We start from the raw sequence: 22,836 nt of genomic DNA, 5'->3' as shown, positions 1-22,836 counted from the left end.
TGCATATGAAAGAAATTACACAATATACTATTTATGCGTTATTTGCTTATAATATATTAATGACTTTGATTTTCAATGATAATGCAGGTAAATCATATAACAACTGTGAAAAGCAACAATACAGTTTGCCTCGAATCATATTGATTAATGTATACTTAAAAAAGTGATATTGGAAAAGCTATTCATTGTGATATAGCAACAGTTTTATTATTCGAATACAATAATTGACATTAAATATTTCAGATTAACAAAGCCAATTGGTATTGATCTTTTTGAATCATATTTTTTTAATATTTGGTTCTGCACTTATTTAGTCCACATATTATAACGCTATATATTTTTTTGGAAATATATACTAATTAATTTAAATTGTAGCAATAGTATTATAATAATAAAAGTATTATTCTAAAATGAAATATTGTTTAAAGTGATATTATACAGTTGATTTTGATTCATATACTTTTTATATTATTTGTCTTTTAAATGAAGTACTTAAACTAACTTTTTTTAATATTTGTCTCTTCATAACTTTATAATATATATTTTAGCAATGTTAATGACAGTCGTCGCCATTACCTCACAAAATTAATTTTCTGAAATTTACTTGAGCGGTTTGGATGAAAATTTGATATTTTATTGTGAGTGTTGTGATTAAACAATTTTATTAATTTCGATATTATTCAAAAATTAAGTAATATAATATTATTAAACAGTAAATATTTGGAGCAATTGACATTTGATTTGTTTATAACTTCAAACATTTATTTATTTATTTAGAAAATATATACATTTCCCTATTTCAATCAGACAGGTGTGCCTGGTATAAGAGATTATGGATTGGTTTATATATTTATAAATAATCTATATATGGGTGTATATATATATATATATATATATATATATTTTAGCTGACCCGACAGACGTTGTTCTGTACCCACGTCTACAATTTTTCAATAGTTTATACTAATATTTACTGCTTAGTTAAAAATAATAATTACTGTTTTTTGAATTACTATTTACATCAATATATGAGTGATGTTAAATGCAGATCTGCTTCAAATAAAATGATTGTTCTCAATTCCCACAGTTAACACTTTAATTATTCATTTAACAAATATTAAAAAATGTTCAATAAAATTGTATATTAAAAATTATACACTGCCATTTATAGAACAAATTTATTTCCAATATCTCAATTTATTTTATTGCATTTAAGGGTTATATAGTATTTTTAGTCATACCTGTAGATGTGGATGTATAAATGAATGATTTTTTGTTTATTCACGACTAAAACATTGATTTTCCAAATCTATCACACTAAAAATGATCGTCTGCCTTTGTGATTTATGGTCATAGCATAAGATACACATGTTGAAAATTGAAATCTTTTAAAAAGTACAACAAATTCAGAAAGAATTAATATATAGCATTCGCGGCAGAGGTGCAATATCACCTTTTATTTTTCTACCCAAAATAATCGCTTTAATAATGTTGCCTATAATTTTTATAATTTTGTAGCATATTTTAACTGGTTTTTAGTAATTTTAATATCTGAATTACATTTGTTTCTCCAATAAATCAATATACATTATTGCTTAAGTTTTTATTTGAAGTGAATTAATTTGTCAAATCCTGTTCACATGTGCTCTATTCAACTTACGATCAACAAAATTATTGCTCTGTGAACTTTTTTACTGTGCTCCAATTTATTTGATATTTTGGAACAATTTGCACTCCGTCACCATTCACCGCATTAATTGGTTAATCACCGGTCATTGTGAAACGGCGAAGGGTTAAAGGGCTCGAAAGACCTCTGGTTGGACAGCCGCGCAGTCCTTAATTAATACCTCTATCAATATTTGTGTAATGGAAAAATAATAAACAACAATTATTAGTCAGAAAAATACCTCGAATTTTCATATATATATATACTTTTATACGTATTCTTTCAGAGATATTATAATGAGAAATTGTGTGTTTTTTTTAAGGTTTATTTTTTCATGAAATCATGAGTTTTTTGAAAATCGTTTGTACTAAAGTTGTGGTATTTTCTAGAATCCATCAAGATCTTTTAAACTAAGTTATTTCTAGATGGAATACGATTATTTCTAAATTTGGTGGAAATGGCACTGAAAAACTATTTGATTTAAATGAAAAAACATTATATGCGTCTTTTATTTGCATGATAGTTTACTCATTTTACACGCAGAAGTACTCATTTTAAAGCTTATTTTGAGCACTATAAAAACCCATTTTCATATTTAGCCTAATAATGTTCCTAAAACACTATAAAATAGCGATTTATGAAGATTTTAATTGATATAATTTTGTTCATTACATGATTTTTGTTAAAATGTATATTTCTGATGATATTAGCAAAAAATTATGAAAAACGCATAAAAGAAACAAATTTTCAGTAGCCAGTAACTTGAAAAGTATTTGCTTTTTTGAAAAACTATTAAACATTTTTCTCTTATAATTAGTTCTTTTATCGATACCCAACGTTATTTTGAAAAAAGTAAAATTACACCACTGAAAAGAAATGTCATCCACCCGAGAAGTGGTAAAGGAGTCTAAATTGTTTTCACTTCTGAAGAGTAAGATGAACCTAGTTCCAAAATTCCAAACGAATTGGAAAACAGTAAAAAAAGTTCAGACCGAAAGCGCTCCATTGAGTAAATATTCCGTACCCAATGACAAACATATGAATTTTTGACACAATGAAACTTCTAAATAATTTTTTTTGTATTGTGACTTAGTATAGTAAGGCAAAACGACTGCAAATTGAATATTTTTGAGCGCAATCACTTGTGGCTCGTCTTCTTTGCACGAATTCGTACGGCGAATCTGTTCGCAAAGTGCGCAGACAAAATTATTGCAAGCAAAAGCAAGCCACGTGCACATTGAGAACACGATTCGCCATGCGCGTCAAGGTGCGTCCACACCTAACGAACGAACACGAACGAACATAAAAGAACGTACCAGAACGAACGGCAACAGCATAGTGTGGACGCCACGACGATCACGAACGAACATAAACAAACATGGCGAGCAATGTTCCGCAACTTGTCGGTACATCAAAGGGAATTGTTCGTTCATGTTTGAACTCGTATGTGCAGTGTGGACGTCTAAACGAACGCAAACGAACATTTTTGTTTTAATAATTTAATAATAATTTTTTCCTATAATATGGGAGACTAAAGACCCTTTTTATAAAATTATTAGAAAAAAAAACGATGCTTGGGAAAGTGTAGGCAGAACGTTTGGGATGTCAGAAGCTGCAGTAAAGAAGAAATTGCAGTCTTTACAAGTAAATATTAAACTTGTTATCATACATAGACATTCAACATATATGTTGAGGATGAGAGTTTGAAAATTGAGTATAGTTAGGCTCAAGCCTGGAATGTTCAGCTTGCTCCGAATATGAATGCTGAGGAAAGAAAACGACTCAAAATATAATATTAAATACAAAAACTGAGTGAAATTAATTGAATAATTTATTACAGTATATTTACAAAATATACACGAACAGAAATCACACAAAAACCAGTGAAAATGCCGTATGATTAAAGCTTACATTCATATCAATAATAAAACTGACGTTTCACGGAACATCTACGAACAACGAAATTCAAGCGCTCACTGCTCTTAAGCGCTTGTTTAAGTTCGTTTGGAATTTTTCGCGTTCGTTCGTGTTCCTGTTCGTTCTTCTTTGTATTTTCTTGTTCGACATGTTCGTTCGTGTTCGTTCGTTAGGTGTGGACGCACCTTCAGACGCATGCGCAGACTGTCAAACGCATGTTATATTATTTGCATCTAATTTTTGGCATTTGCATTTAATTTAATTTTTGGCACATCTCAGCTGCTTTTCGGCATTACTAATGTAGACATTACATTTTCCTTATTCATAATCATGAATTTATTATATTTTAATATTGCCTTAGCCTATAAGTGAATAGAAATGTTTGGCAAATGACAGTCTTCAATTGTTTTTAATGTCAAACTAAGCTTCAAATATTTTCAAGGGCAAACAATGATAAGCGATTTTTTGTAATTTTTTCCATTTATTTCTACAATCTAACTATATTTCTATGAATCAAAACATTCTAGAAAATTTCCCGAACAAACTTCAGGAAGATTCAAGAAAATCCGAATTATAGTTTAGGAGGATTAATGAAACTTACATTGTTACAGAAGAATTTTATATATAAGATATATATATATATATATATATATATATATATATATATATATATATATTTGTATGATTCTGAATTTGATATTGACATATGTATTAACAAAGTCTAATAATTACTATTTTATTTTTTTCTTTTCACTCCAATTCAATTGTTTTAGTTTTTAATTTTATTTTTAGTTTCCACTGAATGAAGGCTAGTATTATAGCTGAAACGTATGGATTTAAAATAAATTTTTGAAAGAAATTCATGTTTTTTATTGATGTTATGCCCGATTATTAGACTTTGTTAATATATATCTTATATATAAAAATGGATCGCAAAATGTGTTGGTAAGCGCATAACTGAACAACGCCTGGACCAATTTGGGCAATTCTTTTTTTAAAATGATTGTTGCAGTTCAAGGATGGTTCTTACGGCGAGAAAAAAATCAAATAATTGCCGGTAAGACCCTAAAAACAGCCCTTTTCTTTTTCACATACAAACGTTTTCTAACTAAAACGTAGAATCAATTTGAGCTTTGTTGCTATTATATAAAGTTCAAATTAAATTACAAGCACTCACTGTATACTCCTTCTAAACGATTATTCAGATTTTGATAAATCTTTCTGAAGTTTGTTAAGGAAATTTTTCAGGATGTATGTGATTATGAAGTACTGAGATGTATGAACAATATTGTGAAAATAAATGGAAAAAATTGCAAAAAACGACATGTCATTGTTTAAAGCAGTTCTACATTTAACATCGCTCATATTATAAATGTATATGCATTTTGGCAAGAAGAGTAATTTAAAAAATAATAATTATTATTTTTAGGTAAACGGTAAATATTCGTATATTATATTAAAAAATTGTAGGCATGGGTACAGGATAACGTCTGTCGGGTCATCTAGTATATATATATATATATATATATATATATATATATATATATTGAATGGTAGAGTCTTGGATTTGTGTATATTTTGTAGAGTTTCGAACAAGAATCCAAAAATAATACAAAATAAAAAACAAGAAAAGTTTTTAAAAAAACAATTTCTTTATTTAATTATTTGTTTATTGTCGACGTTTCGGAACTAGGTACGTTCCATCTTCAGGACATCTGTCAAGAAACATGATCTTGATGAGATTTTAGCAAACAATATGTTTAGGAAAAGAAAATAGATTTTTCTTAAATAATGAATTAATTGCAAAAAAAAATATAATAATGTACAGCAATATGATAATATGTTCAAAATGAAAATGATAAAAATAAATGAGTGGATTATCAGAACAGGATATTAAACATAATAGAAATTTTTTTGAAAGTTATGGAAATTTTTTAAGAAAAGGTTAATGACAAAGTTGAATTAATTACCTGTATGTTTGAATATTTGTTAGCACTTTTTCACTAAACAAGCTTTTTTAACAAAAATGAATTTGTGAGTTAATTTTCCGCCGAATAATTAGATTTTGTAAATCAAAATTACTAAAAGATTTGTCTTTTTTAAAATTATTATTTGAAAACACAAATAATATTGTTCTCTGGGTGTTGTTCGATTGGCTTTTGAAAATTAACTAATTGAAACTGGTGTGTCCTTTGTAACACGTGTAAACACTTGAACGAGAGATGTGAGATTGTATGTGTGTGTTTTTATATGTTAGGGTGTGAATACTTAAATTGTTGATCTTAAAAGGAAGTCGATATTAATTGTTTGTCAAAAAGTGTAAAAAATTTAAATATGAATCATGTAATAGGTTGTGATCTGATCTAAAGTTGACACTGTTAGAAACATTTATGAGAATGAGACAACTCTCCGCGAATAACCTTCTAAAGATGCAGCTTTCATGATATAAAATCTTTGGAGTGAAATTAAATGAATGGGCGTTTTCTATAGAGTGTTGTACTAGGGTACTTTTGAAATTTTTTTGTTTATGGTGGACCACACTTAGTTCATGTTGTCTCATTCTCTTGTGTACATATTGGGAGGTTTGTCCAATATATTGAAAAGCACAGTCATTACAAGAAACAGAATATACTACATTAGTATTGAGATTGGATGGGGTAGGGGATTTAATGTTCGTAAAGAATTGGTTGAAGGAGTGTAAGGATGAGCCTGATACTAAAATGTTTTCTTCTAACAAAATTTTGGCAAAATAATAATATAAATCTTCAACGTATGGTATGCTGCAGTAAATAAGATTGGTGTTTTTGATGTTAGTACTGGTATTGGGAGAATTAATTTGTGTTTTTAAGAAAGTTCGTCTTTTTTGAATAACTGAATGAATGAGATTTTTTGGGTAACCATTTTCAATTAGAGTTATTTTTACTAGGGATAAATTTTGTGGATGGAAAGTTTGGTTAGACAACAAAATAGCATGGTCTGTAAGGGAAATAATAGTGTTTATCTTATAGTTTCTGGGACAGTATGAGGAATAGTGTAAGTATCTACCCGACCATGTAGTTTTTCTATACCAATTTGTTCGAATAAAGTTATTAGTGTTGTAAACGGATACATCCAAGAAATTAAGTCTGTTGTTATTTTGTAATTCATGTGTGAAAATTATATTATTGTTAAAATTATTGAAGAGATCTAGTACTGTGTTTATATGATTTTTGTTAATGATAAAAAAAGTGTCATCTACATATCTAATATAAAAGTTAATTTGAAATTTTAAAGTTGAGAAAACGGAAATTTCTAGTGTTTGTAAAACTAAGTCGATGATTCCGGGAGATAAGGGACATCCCATAGCTGCGCCTTTAATTTGAGAATAAAAGTTGTCTTGGCAATGGAAATAGGAGTAATTTAAAATAGTGTTGATAATATGAGTGAAGACTGTTTTCGGAAAGTCAGTAAAGTTACAAATTAATTACCTGACAAATTAATTACCTGAAAATGTCTGTTTTGAATCTAGAAATAAAAAATACTTTTATCTACATAAATTACTTGAAATCACAACTGGATAACATAATCAATACACTTTCCAATACTTTGAAAAAAGACCTCTTAAATCAATTTTTAGCTTTTGAAAACTATAAATTTAACAAACATTTTAATACTACTAAAGAAAAACATTAAAAAAACTAAAACTTTAATTCAAAAAAGAGATGACAACTATCCCTTCAAAATCTCTAAATCTTGTACAGATAAGTGGTTAGTTAATAAAACTGATATTTACATTCCAGAAAATGTTAAATATATTCTAGCATTAGGTCCAAAATTTGCATACTCTCCTCAGAAATACAGTAAAACAGATTTCATAAAAATTCTAAGAAATATTGAATACAACATTAGAAACATTGAAACAAACAAACAGAATAACATTAGATCAAAACTATGTGACAGACTGGTAAAACATATAAAGAAAGTAAATAATAAATTTCAAAACTTTCATTTAAAGAAACTCCACAAAGACATTTTAGAAACTAAAGCTTTCATTAAATCTAATAATATTATAGTTTGCCCAGCCGATAAGGGTAATATCACAGTCATTCTTGACAAAGAATTTTACAACAATTCCGTCCTTAACCTACTTAAAGATGATACAACATATAATATTTTAACAGAAGATCCCACACAACGTTTTTCTAGAATAGCTTTTAAATTAATCAATGATCTGAAAAACAAAAACTAATTTCTGAGAATTTTGCTTTTAACCTAAAAATACAACACCCTATCTCCCCTAAGATGTACTGTCTTCCAAAAATACACAAACCTGAATGCTCTTTCAGACCGATTGTCTCCTACATTGGCTCTCCTTTTTACAATATTTCGAAACTCATTTCTGATGTCCTAAAAAATGTTACAATCAATTCTCCCTATTATGTCAAGAATTCGTACCAATTTGTGAATTTAATTAATAACCGCAACATCCCTGAAAATCACTTATTTCTAAGCTTAGATGTGGTCAACCTTTTTACATGTGTCCCACATGAATTAATCCTAAACTCAATCGATAAACGTTGGCACACAATTTGTAACTTTACTGACTTTCCGAAAACAGTCTTCACTCATATTATCAACACTATTTTAAATTACTCCTATTTCCATTGCCAAGACAACTTTTATTCTCAAATTAAAGGCGCAGCTATGGGATGTCCCTTATCTCCCGGAATCATCGACTTAGTTTTACAAACACTAGAAATTTCCGTTTTCTCAACTTTAAAATTTCAAATTAACTTTTATATTAGATATGTAGATGACACTTTTTTTATCATTAACAAAAATCATATAAACACAGTACTAGATCTCTTCAATAATTTTAACAATAATATAATTTTCACACATGAATTACAAAATAACAACAGACTTAATTTCTTGGATGTATCCGTTTACAACACTAATAACTTTATTCGAACAAATTGGTATAGAAAAACTACATGGTCGGGTAGATACTTACACTATTCCTCATACTGTCCCAGAAACTATAAGATAAACACTATTATTTCCCTTACAGACCATGCTATTTTGTTGTCTCACCAAACTTTCCATCCACAAAATTTATCCCTAGTAAAAATAACTCTAATTGAAAATGGTTACCCAAAAAATCTCATTCATTCAGTTATTCAAAAAAGACGAACTTTCTTAAAAACACAAATTAATTCTCCCAATACCAGTACTAACATCAAAAACACCAATCTTATTTACTGCAGCATACCAAACGTTGAAGATTTATATTATTATTTTGCCAAAATTTTGTTAGAAGAAAACATTTTAGTATCAGGCTCATCCTTACACTCCTTCAACCAATTCTTTACGAACATTAAATCCCCTACCCCATCCAATCTCAATACTAATGTAGTATATTCTGTTTCTTGTAATGACTGTGCTTTTCAATATATTGGACAAACCTCCCAATATGTACACAAGAGAATGAGACAACATGAACTAAGTGTAGTCCACCATAAACAAAAAAATTTCAAAAGTACCCTAGTACAACACTCTATAGAAAACGCCCATTCATTTAATTTCACTCCAAAGATTTTATATCATGAAAGTTGCATCTTTAGAAGGTTATTCGCGGAGAGTTGTCTCATTCTCATAAATGTTTCTAACAGTGTCAACATTAGATCAGATCACAACCTATTACATGATTCATATTTAAATTTTTTACACTTTTTGACAAACAATTAATATCGACTTCCTTTTAAGATCAACAATTTAAGTATTCACACCCTAACATATAAAAACACACACATACAATCTCACATCTCTCGTTCAAGTGTTTACACGTGTTACAAAGGACACACCAGTTTCAATTAGTTAATTTTCAAAAGTCAATCGAACAACACCCAGAGAACAATATTATTTGTGTTTTCAAATAATAATTTTAAAAAAGACAAATCTTTTAGTAATTTTGATTTACAAAATCTAATTATTCGGCGGAAAATTAACTCACAAATTCATTTTTGTTAAAAAAGCTTGTTTAGTGAAAAAGTGCTAACAAATATTCAAACATACAGGTAATTAAATCAACTTTGTCATTAACCTTTTCTTAAAAAATTTCCATAACTTTAAAAAAAAAAAAATTTTCTATTATGTTTAATATCCTGTTCTGATAATCCACTCATTTATTTTTATCATTTTTATCATTTTCATTTTGAACATATTATCATATTGCTGTACATTATTATATTTTTTTTTGCAATTAATTCATTATTTAAGAAAAATCTATTTTCTTTTCCTAAACATATTGTTTGCTAAAATCTCATCAAGATCATGTTTCTTGACAGATGTCCTGAAGATGGAACGTACCTAGTTCCGAAACGTCGACAATAAACAAATAATTAAATAAAGAAATTGTTTTTTTAAAAACTTTTCTTGTTTTTTATTTTGTATTATTTTTGGATTCTTGTTCGAAACTCTACAAAATATATATATATATATATATATATATATATATATATTCAATAGATAAGTCCTGGATTTTTTCAATATATTGATTGTTTCTTTTCTGAACAGTAAATCCAATAATAAAAAACAATTTGTTTTTTGAAGATGTTTAATAACGACGTTTTGGAACTAGATACGTTCCATCATCAGGTTTATTCTGTCAAAGACAATGTTTTTTAAAACTATTGACTAACATTAATTAATGATGGTTATTACAGATTATTTAGAAAAATTATAAAGAAATGGATTATGTACCAGTGTAAAGAGTAAAGAAAAGTGACTAAAAAAGATTTTATATAAAATTGAGAAGCAAAAATTATTTACCAGTAATAATTTATATATCCATATCACTAATATTTTGTTAAAAACACTCTTTTTTCGAGAATGTTTGTAAATGTTTTTGACTTAACAAGACTTTGTAACACACTGTAATGAAGTTCTGTCAGCCAGATGTAGGCAATATATACGGACCTAGGCGAATATCATTTTTTATGGCTCTTGTATTGATAGTTTACGAAAAATGGGAATGTATTGCTTTAGAAAATACTGAGAAATATTATTATGCATATATATACACATACATATACACTCATACACACACATACATGCATACACACATACCTACATATGCATATATCCATATTTACATGTACATACAATTATATATACGAACATACACACAAGTACATGTATATAGTGTATATACGAAAACATACATATAAGCACATATATAGATATGCATATATAACTACATATATACATGTTTATATACACACAAAATAATTAAAGGATTAATCGTTTTTAATTAGATTTAAAAAATTTAGATACGAATTATGAATGATATTCTGATCTGATCTTTTATTAACACAATTTGACGAATTCAAAAAGATTAAACTGCTTTCAGAAAAAAGTCTTTTAAAAGTACAATATTTTCTTTATAAAATATTGGGTTCAAAGGTAAAACTATGTGAATTTTCAACGGAATGTTGGACAAGAGTGCCTTGGAAACTTTGGCTTTTATAATGAATGACGCTTAATTCATGTTGTCTAATTCTCTTATGGATGTATTGTGATGTTTGGCCAATGTATTGTTTTTCACAATTTTTGCAAGTGATTGAATAAACTATGTTAGTATTAATTTTAGGAGGGGTGGTGGATTTAATTTTTCAAAACATTTCTTTAAAAGAATATAAAGCTGTTCCTGAAATAAAGATATTTACTTTTTTGAGTAATTTGGCAAAATAATCAAATAAGTCTTCAATGTAGGGCATACTGTGAAAAGTTGGTTTAATATGGTTGTCCTGGAACAACTTGATGATGGATTGATAATTGTTAGATTTATGTTAGGCAAGTCTTTTATTGGTATTTTAGGCAAGTCTTTTATTGTATTGGCAATTGGTAATTTTTATTGTATTGGTAATGTTAGGCAAGTCTTTTATTGTATTGGTAATTCCATTACCAATAAAAGACTTGCCTAACATAAATCTAACAATGATGAGGATGAGGGGATATTCGTTTTCTAATAAAGTTTTGGTTACTAATGTTATGTTCTGAATATGAAAGGAAGAGTGAGACAACATGACTGCGTGGTCTATCAAAGAAATGATTGTATTGACTTTATAATTTTTGCGACAATATGGCGCGTAATGAAGGTACTTTCCTGACCATGTAGGTTTTCTGTACCAATTTGTGCAAATAATATTGTTAATTTTGTGTACAGTCATGTCTAAAAAGTTCAATTTATTGTTGATTTGTGTTTCATGTGTGAACTAAATGTTCTTATTGTAATTGTTGAAAGTATCGAGTATAACATCTGATTGTTCTTTATCTATTATAAAGAAGGTGTCATCTACATATCTAACATAAAAATATATTCGGAAATTCAATGTGGAGAAAATAGAAATTTCAAGCGTTTGTAAAACTAGATTTATAATGCCAGGGGATAATGTGCATCCCATAGCATAATATCGCTAAACTAGGGCTTACAATACCGGGATTCCGTAATCCCGAAAACCGGGATCCCGGACGATTTTTGTCCGGTATTCAATACCGGTATTGATGCAAATAATACCGGTATTACGGTATTACCAGTATTCTATCAAAAATTCAACTTACGCAAAACACATATCAAGATTTAGTTTCCAAACTATGTATTGTGTAGATAAGCGACAAGCGGTGTCGGCAAGATAAAGCGATTGTTTATATATTATGTGTGAGAGCCAGCTAATAAAACGGTTCATTTAAAAAATTATTATGCGTTCACGTGCCTCGTTTCTATCAATGATTTTTAAACATAATATACAATCGTTGAGATATAATTCTTTATTTATTATATATAAAGCATCTTACATAAGTAAGAACGGCAGTTGTTTAAATTGCGTGTTGCTGACAACATATTGAGAATTTGCGAAGTGTATTGTTATGGCCCAACGCTTAATTATTTAATAACTAATATAGTAGAAACACACTACGTAATGAATCATATTCTCAATTGTATTGCATTCAACATAAGAATAGTCAACATTGTAATAATCTTTTATCGATGAACTGCACACATCGCAGTAATTCCCGAGAAATCCGAACGGGTAATAACTTGACTTGTACTCACACATATAAAGAATTTCTATTGATCATATTCAAAATCAAGGGAATTCCCTTAAACTAAATAAAATGTTATATAAAGCCGAAATGTAACTTTAAGTAGCTAGTTGTGTAAATTTCGTGTAGATAACATCTCAAAGTTGCGGGAAAATAAATGTTTATATGAAGAATTGTGTGTTTAATATTGTGTTTAATTTGAACTTATGATATTTATAAGTGAGTATATAAACCAAAGTTAATTAAGTTAGTGTGTAATTAAAAAATATGAAAATAAATACTTCACCCGTGTGTGTGTTAAAAAAAACTCCAAGTCTAGAACAAGAAATAAAAGATGAAATTACTTTTACAAGTATGTATACTACAAAATATGTATAATGTCTTAATTACAATTGTACCAACAAGTGTAGAATCGGAAATAGCTTTTTCGGCGGCTGGTTATATTTGTAATAAAATTCGGTCCTCGCTTGATGATCAAACAATTGATTGTTTATGTTTCTTAAGAGCATATTTTATTGAGCAAAACATTAGCCATGAATTATAATTTATTCTTTTCTTAAATATATTATTAAATAATAAATTCTTATTATAAATGTAAAATGTAACATTGAAAAATATATATTTTTTACTGGCACGTTTTTTGTTTCTATCTACTTCTACTTTTTATGTAATAAATAAATAATATGTACTCGTTTCAGGACAATATTTGTTAGATTTCATATATTATTTGTTAATATGTCAACTGAACTGAACTTTCATATATAATTTGTTAATATAACAACTGAAGTAAGTAAAAATATAACTATTTAATTTTTCATCGACAATACCGGTATTAAAACCGGGATCCCGGAATTTCATTTTTCAAATATCGAATACCGGTATTCAGATTTTTGTACGGTATTGGAAGCCCTACGCTAAACACATTGCCAATATTTTAAAAAATGTCACAATTTTCTCTCCTCACTATGTAAAGAATTCTTACTAATTTGTGGATCCAATTAAAGACCGAAACATTACGGACGATCAAATTTTTTTAAGCCTTGATGTAATTAACCTTTTCACATGTGTTCCCCATGATTTAATACTTGATTCAATTGAAAAACGCTGGCCTACTATTTGTAACCGACCGACCTACACCGAATTTCCTATAACCACCTTCAAACACATCATTAACACTGTTCTGAATTGTTCTTATTTTAATTGTTATTTTAATAGCTTTTATTTACAAATCAAAGGTACTGCTATGGGATGCCCCTCATCCCCTGGCATTATTTGATATGTAGATGACACCTTCTTTATAATCGATAAAGAACAATCAGATGTTATACTCGATACTTTCAAGAATTACAATAAGAACATTCAGTTCACACATGAAACACAAATCAACAACAAATTGAACTTTTTAGACGTGACTGGACATAAAATTAACAATATTATTTGCACAAAATGGTACAGAAAACCTACATGGTCAGGAAGGTACCTTCATTACACGCCATATTGTCCCAAAAATTATAAAGTCAATACAATCATTTCTTTGATAGACCACGCATTCATGTTGTCTCACTCTTCCTTTCATATTCAGAACATAACATTAGTAACCAAAACTTTATTACAAAACGAATATCCCCTCATCCTCATCAATTCCATTACCAATAAAAGACTTGCCTACCATAAATCTAACAATTATCAATCCATCACCAAGTTGTTCCAGGACAACAATATTAAACCTACTTTTGACAGTATGCCCTAGATTGAAGGCTTATTTAATTATTTTGCAAAATTACTCAAAGAAGAAAATATCTTTATTTCAGGAACAGCTTTATATTCTTTTAAAGAAATGATTTCAAAAATTAAATCCACCACTCCTCCTAAATTTAATACTAACATAGTTTTTTCAATCACTTGCAAAAATTGTCAAAAACAATACATTGGCTAAACATCACAATACATCCATAAGAGAATTAGACAATATGAATTAACCGTCATTCCTCATAAAAGCCGAAGTTTCCAGAGCACTCTTATCCAAAACTCCGTTGAAAATTCACAAAGTTTTACCTTTGAACCCAATATTTTATATAGAGAGGATTGTACTTTTAAAAGACTTTTTTCTGAAAGCAGTTTAATCTTTTTGAATTCGTCAAATTGTGTTAATAAAAGATCGGATCATAATATCATTCATGATTCGTATCCAAATTTTTCAAACCTAATTAAAAACTATTAATCCTTTAATAATTTTGTTTGTATATATACATGTATATATGTAGTAATATATGCACATACATATATGTGCTTATATGTATGTTTTTGTATATACACTATATACATGTACTCGCGTATATGTTCGTGTATATAATTGTATGTACATAAATATATGTTTTTTTTTTTTTGTATAGCGAAGGAAATGCTTTTATGCATCCCAGACCGGTCTTCTGTCTGGGTATGTCGGACTCGATACCGCCCTGGTATAATACCGACTAAAGCCTCCGCTTTGCCCCTGCCTTTGGTCCCCACGGAAACCGCCGTTAGGCATTACTTCGTGGGGGGAGGATCTAGAATGTTACAATTCTTAACTTGTTATAAACAATGTTATAATTCATAAACATTATACTTATCTTTTGAATGGGCTAAGTCCTATTCGCCCTTTCTCTCTCTATAGAACGCAGGTCCATTAAAACGTCTCTCGCAAATCTGTCTATGGCGTTCCAAGCAGCTTCACTTGTCAGCATCACTTCAACAACATTACCTGGGGTAATTGTGCGTCTCAATGTCTCCTCCACATCATCCCGTAGAGCACCAAATCGCGGGCACACGAAGAACACGTGCTCAGCATCTTCGATTTCGCCCAAACAATATGGGCAATCCGGCGAGCTATCGTGCTTGAATCGGTGTAGGTAGGCTCGAAAACAGCCATGCCCCGATAGCATTTGCGTAGTATAATAGTTTACTTCGCCGTGCTTGCGACTTAGCCAGACTTTGATGTTAGGAATGAGACGATGCGTCCATCTGCCCTTTACAGCGACATCCCACAGTCGCTGCCATCGGTCAATGCTGTTCTGCCGTTCTTCTAATCTTAACTTTTCAGGACTCAGTTGTTGATGTCTTCTATGGTAAATTGTCAGTCTTTCCTCTGCTAAGACTAAGAGAGGCACAGTTCCTGAAATGACGCACACTGCTTCCGCCGATATTGTGCGAAATGTGCAAGCAATTCTTATAGCACTGATACGGTATAAGGGCCCTGCCATTCTCCTCGATTTTTGAGATTTAAGAGCATCACCCCATATGGAGATACCATATGTCAGCATCGAAGTAATAACTGACGATAGTAATATCCTTCTGGTTTGTTTAGGACCTCCAATATTAGGCATCAGTCGAGCAAGTTTCGTCCTAACTATTGACGCCTTAGCACTAACGTGTTCCACCTGTTGATTGAAATTCAAACGAGCATCAAGCATTACGCCAAGGTAACAGATGTGAGGTTTTGACGTGATCTCAAGATTTCCTATTTTTAGCTTGATGGTCTCAATTCTTTTCCTACTAGTGATAAGAACAGCTTCACTTTTTTGTTGTGCTAATTGGAGATTCATTGTTCCCATCCACCGATTAATTTTTCTGAATGTAATATCGAATAGGCTTACAATGTCATCAATTTGTTTGGAGACAACCACTATGGCAACATCGTCTGCATATGCTACTAGTTTCACACATTCTGGAAACTGTAGTCTCAAAAGGCCATCATACATAATATTCCACAGCAAAGGGCCTAGAACAGAGCCCTGCGGCACACCTCCTGTTATATTATATTCTTCTGTACCATCGCGTGAATGGTACATTAGAATTCTGTCTGTAAAGTAGCTTGCGACTATATTGCATAGGTATGCTGGCACGTTCTTGTCACGGAGTGCATTCATAATGCAATCCCAGTTTGCAGAATTGAAAGCATTTTTTATATCCAATGTAGCTACAAGGCAGTACTTTTTTGAACCCCCCTTCCATCTGGTTCCAGCAATTGCCTCCTTGGCGGTATTAACTACCAAGTTTATAGCATCGATAGTTGATCGCCCTTTGCGAAAACCATACTGATTGGATTGGATCAACTACTGCATCTATTCTTTGGTGAATTATTCTTTCAAAAATTTTACCCGCTGTATCCAGCATGCATATTGGACGGTAGGATGATGATTCATCTGTTGGTTTTTTTCCTTTGGGAATAAGCACTAGTCTTTGCTGTTTCCATTTTCGTGGAAAAACCCTTTCTTTCAGGCATGTATTATATGCATTAAGAAACATTGTCGGAGATGTCATAATTGATGTTTTCAATGCAATATTAGGAATTCCATCTAATCCCGGTGCCTTGCTATTACCACATACACTCAACCGATAACTCACCAGCGAAGGGCCACATACACTCAACCGCTAACTCACCAGCGAAGGGCCACATACACTCAACCGCTAACTCACCAGCGAAGAGCCACATACACTTAACCGCTAACTCACCAGCGAAGGGCCACATCTACTCAACCGCTAACTCACCAGCGAAGGGCCACGTAAGCAATCAACCAACTCACCAAGCTAACACGGCAGTCAAAACGGCCACGGCCACAAACAAATAAAATTAATCACACGATCTCAACCAAAAAAAAAAAATTACAAGAAAGTTCAAGATGGCAGTCAGAGATGCGAAACAATCTTTTTCATTGGGGCGGAGTGATGCAGCGTGCTGCCAACACGCACCGCATTTGCTGTAGCGGCTTGTCAACACGCATCGCATTTCTACTGGACAGATAGGCTCATATAGTGACAGCACGGAGAAAACAAAAATAATTCAAGTGTCAGATCTGACCTGGCTTTTGTTTATCCCTAGTCTCATTGCCAAAATTATAATTCTTAACTTTTTTCCTTTTTCATTATAAATACTGAAATAATATCTACGTTTTGTAAATGATAAATATAATCACACATAGTGTTGTTACTATTGTCATAATAAACAATATACGTAAATAAAGAACACGAGTTTCTTTATATATATAAATATATATATAATAATATACATAATAATATTTCTCAGCATTTGCTAAGGCAATGCATTCCCATTTTTCGTAAATTATCAATACAAGAGCCATAAAAAATGATTTTCGCCTAAGTCCGTATATATATTGCCTACATTTGGCCGACAGAACTTCATTACAGTGTGTTACAAAGTCTTGTGAAGTCAAAAACATTTACAAATATTCTCGAAGAAACGAGTTTTTTTAACAAAAAATATTAGTGATATGGATATATAAACTATTACAGGTAAATAATTTTTGCTTCTCAATTTTATATAAAATCTTTTTAGTTACTTTTCTTTACTCTTTACACTGGTACATAATCCATTCCTTTATAATTTTTCTAAATAATCTGTAATAACCATCATTAATTAATGTTAGTCAATAATTTTAAAAAACAATGTCTTTGACAGAATAAACCTGATGCGGAACGTATCTAGTTCCGAAACGTCGTTATTAAACATCTTCAAAAAAACAAATTGTTTTTTATTATTGGATTTACTGTTCGGAAAAGAAACAATCAATATTTTGAAAAAATCCAGGACTTCTCTATTGAATATATATATATATATATATCGTATATATATATATATATATATACTAGCTGACCCGACAGACTTCGTCCTGTCAAAAAAATCTACCAAATCGGTTCTGATTGCTCTGTTGATCTTTTAAGGTTCTGTCTAAAACATTAAAAGATTTTTTATGTGCCATAGTGCATTTATGCCAAACGATCTATTGATATTGCTGCAAAACCTTTGCCATTGCAGAGTTCTTCGAAATGTTGCAAGTTGGAATTTCATTGCTTTGCATATTTAATGGCAATTTTAGTGCTGAATGGGCTGTTCGACTACCTTCGAGTAAAATTGCTGCGATTCCCGATGAAGCGAGTGCAAGTCCAATTTTATTTTGTGAGCGAATTGTTGCTAATATTAATGAAATCAAAAAAGTTTTTCCTGTACCACCAGGCGCATCTAAGAAGTAAATCCCCCCAGTTCCATCATTTGTTACTTTCATAAGAGTATCAAATACATACTTCTGTTGTTCATTCAACAGTGGAAGATTTGTTTCGATAAATTCTTTCAAATTGTTGAGATCATACAGTTTTTCTCGGTGCAACTCTTGATTAAAAGCATCATGCATTGCACGATTGGGCGCGTCCAGGCCTAATTGAATTAATAGTTTATTTGACATCATCAAGCACATATCTTCAATTAAAATCAATGCTTCGTTGTGAATTTCTTCACTGATTTGCATATTTGGATTTCCCATTCTATTCCGTATTTGACACAAAATATCATCACATATGCAATCTTTGTACTTGATCCACAAATCAATTGGGTTTGATGGAAAGCATGTGGATATGATTATCAAAAACAATGTTCGTATTTGATGAGCGTGTGAGGATATTACAGCATCACTGAGAGTTTGATCCCAATGAGCGTCATTTTCTAGCAATTGTAAACATTGACAGGCTTCTCTGTAGGATCCACACAATTGACCATCAACATTTCGTAAATGTTGGAATGATGTTGGGCCACGTACATTGACTAATAGCAGTCGTAAATAGAAACATTCATCATTGCCTGGATGTACTGAATAAATTCGACCAATCGCATCGGTCGAATATACATCTGGGTATCCTGGTACTGCTTTTCCTTTTTTTCCGTCGTATAAATCTCCTTAAAGATTGATTCCAAGTATAGTATTTTGGCATTTCAGAATATAGCAGTGTTTGTGCAAAATTATCGTTTTGACATGTCTCAAATAAACTTGTTAATGTAGTAGATGGTGGCTTTTTGACCTGCGTTCTCTGCCGTAAAGTACACCCTTTGCCCATTTTCTAAATGCACAGCTAAGTGAATAACATAAGGGTGTCTCTCATGAATTGGAAAAGAAAATATTCTCCAAATTGCTTCATTACTACTAACATAGTGGCCCATTTGGTATTGAGTAACTTCATCATTGGAATTCTCTGCACCAATTCCAACGACAGCCATATCACTACCTTTGGTTACATATTTGCAAATGTATTTAATAGATTTTACTGAATGGCAAGATTCAACGTTTATGTGTGCTTTGAAGGTCTTTGATAAAATGGGTGAATTGGCTCTGGTGGTGGATGCAATGGTATTAATTTCACTTTACCACTTGCGCAACACAATCCAGTGACTTCGTTTTTGTATTTTAATGCTTTACAATATGAGCAAACCGAGTTCATAGAACCAATAACAACACATTGGTAATTACTGTAGTCAATTGACACATCGTAACTAAAAGCAGCTCGATTCAAACTTGCGCGTTTATTAGTCGCGCTTCACGTGTTTGCGATATCCTAATTCTTTCATGTTCATTTCGGTCGTCATGTCCTTGTGCAGTACGATTAGGTCGGTAATTAGTTTGGTTTGTAGCGTTTCGTGTTCTTCTACTTAAATTGCTTCGTATTATAGGAGGCAGTATTAAAATATTGTGTCACATGCAATGACTTTTTATTCATAGGTAGATAACAAAACACTACCAACAAAACAAAAGCACACTCATTAAGGTATAACAGAAAATGCAACAAAAACAACACCGGCAAGGGCGGCAAATGAACATTCACATTGATTTTTTTTATCTTATATGACTTGAAGTCAAATCCTTTAAAGCCATACCAATTTTGTCGCCTGCCGAAAGTAAAACAAATGAAGTAATATCGAGAAGCCTACTACGATAATTGTATTAGTTAGAAAAGGGCTGTTTTTAGGGTTTTTTCCGACAATTATTCGATATTTTCTCGCCGTAAGAACCATCCTTGGACATCAACAAACATTTTAAAAAAAGAATTGGTCAAATTGGTCCAGGCGTTGTTGAGTTATGCGCTTACCAACACATTTTGCGATCCATTTTTATATATAAGAAGATATATATATATATATATATATATATATATATATATATATATATATATATACGTTGAAAGTGTTTAAATTTGATGTTGAAATGTATGATTGATTTCTTGGAGGGCGTAACAAGTAAAAAATATAAATAAGGTAAAGATTTTTTAAAACATCTTTATTTTTTCATACGTTTCGACGTAAAATTTTACGTCATCGTCAGTGGTTCTACAATTTCGAAAAAAAAACAGAAAGTAACGTTAAAAAATAAATATACAATAGCAAAAATAAAAAGAAAGAGATTTAACTAAAGATACAGACTAATTATATCTAAACCTTAAATTAAAATAATGCATAAAACATTACTTACTTAAAATTCTTAGAATATCACTTGCACATATTAATACATCTTGTAAAAAATTAGTAATTGGAAACAAGCACCAATTGTCAGTAATTTCTTTTTTATAAATTTAGTTTAGATATAATTAGTCTGTATCTTTAGTTAAATCTCTTTCTTTTTTATTTTTGCTATTGTATATTTAGTTTTTAACATTACTTTATGTTTTTTTTTCGAAATTGTAGAACCACTGACGATGACGTAGAATTTTACGTCGAAACGTATGGAAAAATAAAAAAGTTTTAAAAAATCTTTACCTTATTTATATTTTTTACTTGATGTTACGCCCTCCGAGAAATCAATCATCTTCATCGAGACCGTCATTCAGTGGAAAAACTAAAAGATTTTATATGATGTAGAAAGAAAATAATATAAAGTTATAGAACTTATATATATATATATATATATATACATATACATACAGAAATTAATTATACAAAAATACACTACACTATTACACTGTGATAAACCAAGTTATTAATAACTGGAACATTTAAACTAATTTTTTTTTTGACAATTTTTTGGTTACATTCTAGTGTGTACAGATTGACTAACGTCTAAAAACTGAATGAATTGTGTTTACAAATTTTGCGAAAGTGTAAAAAGACTGACAACATATGTTTTTTGTAAAATAATAAAATACACGCTTCATTCAGATATGGTGGTGTTTTGGAAATGGTCAAGGATTATTTTATAGTCATTGCAAAGCGAATTGTTGTCCAATCTTTTATTTATGACTCTGTCGTTGTGTAAAGATATTAGGCATCCTTCGCTAAACCTTCTTTTAAATAAATTATTTTCGAAATGTAGGATCGTGGGATTGGAAAAATCAATCCTATATCCTATATCCTATATCTCCAAAACCGTCACAATAATTTAATTGATAACCCAAACCTTGAAAACTACGTCGGAACTATAAGTTTACCTTTCATTAAAGAATTACATTACCCGTGGAGAAAACTTTCCAATAAAAATAATATTAGAGTAGTTTGTACTTCCGAAAACACTTTTTCAACTCTTTTTACAAAATTGAAATCAAAATTTAACCCAAGAATCTTAAGTAATCTAGTTTATAAGCTTAATTGCCTAGATTGTAACTGCGTCTACATAGGTAAAACCAGTCAAAACTTGCACAAAAGAACATCACAACACAAAAACAACTCTAAAAATAGAAAGCAGAATAAAACACAATTAACGGATCACATTAATCAGCTCAAACATAACATTGATTTTTCCAATCCCACGATCCTACATTTCGAAAATAGTTTTTTTAAAAGAAGGTTTAGCGAAGGATGCCTACCGAATGTCGATTAAGACCGAAACGTATAGATATATAAAGTATTTCAAAACTACTTCAAGTTTTTTTTACTTGGTGTTACTGCCCGATTCTAAATAACTCATCAAAATGTATATCAACACCAAACTCACATACTTCAATATATATATATATATATATATATATATATATATATATTGTAGAGTTTCGAACAAGAATCCAAAAATAATACAAAATAAAAAACAAGAAAAGTTTTAAAAAAAAACAATTTCTTTATTTAATTATTTGTTTATTGTCGACGTTTCGGAACTAGGTACGTTCCATCTTCAGGACATCTGTCAAGAAACATGATCTTGATGAGATTTTAGCAAACAATATGTTTAGGAAAAGAAAATAGATTTTTCTTAAATAATGAATTAATTGCAAAAAATATAATAATGTACAGAAATATGATAATATGTTCAAAATGAAAATGATAAAAATGATAAAAATAAATGAGTGGATTATCAGAACAGGATATTAAACATAATAGAAAATTTTTTGAAAGTTATGGAAATTTTTTATTTTTTTATTCG

At 30.2% G+C, this 22,836-nt stretch overlaps 1 protein-coding gene across 1 annotated transcript in view; it reads left to right on the top strand.

Moving 5' to 3' along the window:
- LOC113368480 (3-ketoacyl-CoA thiolase, mitochondrial) overlaps window positions 1-22,836 on the top strand; it is a 70,382-nt gene that overhangs the window by 305 nt on the left and 47,241 nt on the right. The gene's annotated exons all lie outside the window — the stretch shown is intronic.

The sequence above is a fragment of the Ctenocephalides felis genome, unplaced genomic scaffold (genome assembly GCF_003426905.1).
Source record: "Ctenocephalides felis isolate EL2017-DRISC unplaced genomic scaffold, ASM342690v1 CF-g0.4_SCAFFOLD_01170, whole genome shotgun sequence".
Lineage (NCBI taxonomy): Eukaryota > Metazoa > Arthropoda > Insecta > Siphonaptera > Pulicidae > Ctenocephalides > Ctenocephalides felis.
The sequence above is the reverse complement of the archived record's forward strand: the minus strand, read 5'-3'. Positions and strand labels throughout refer to the sequence as shown.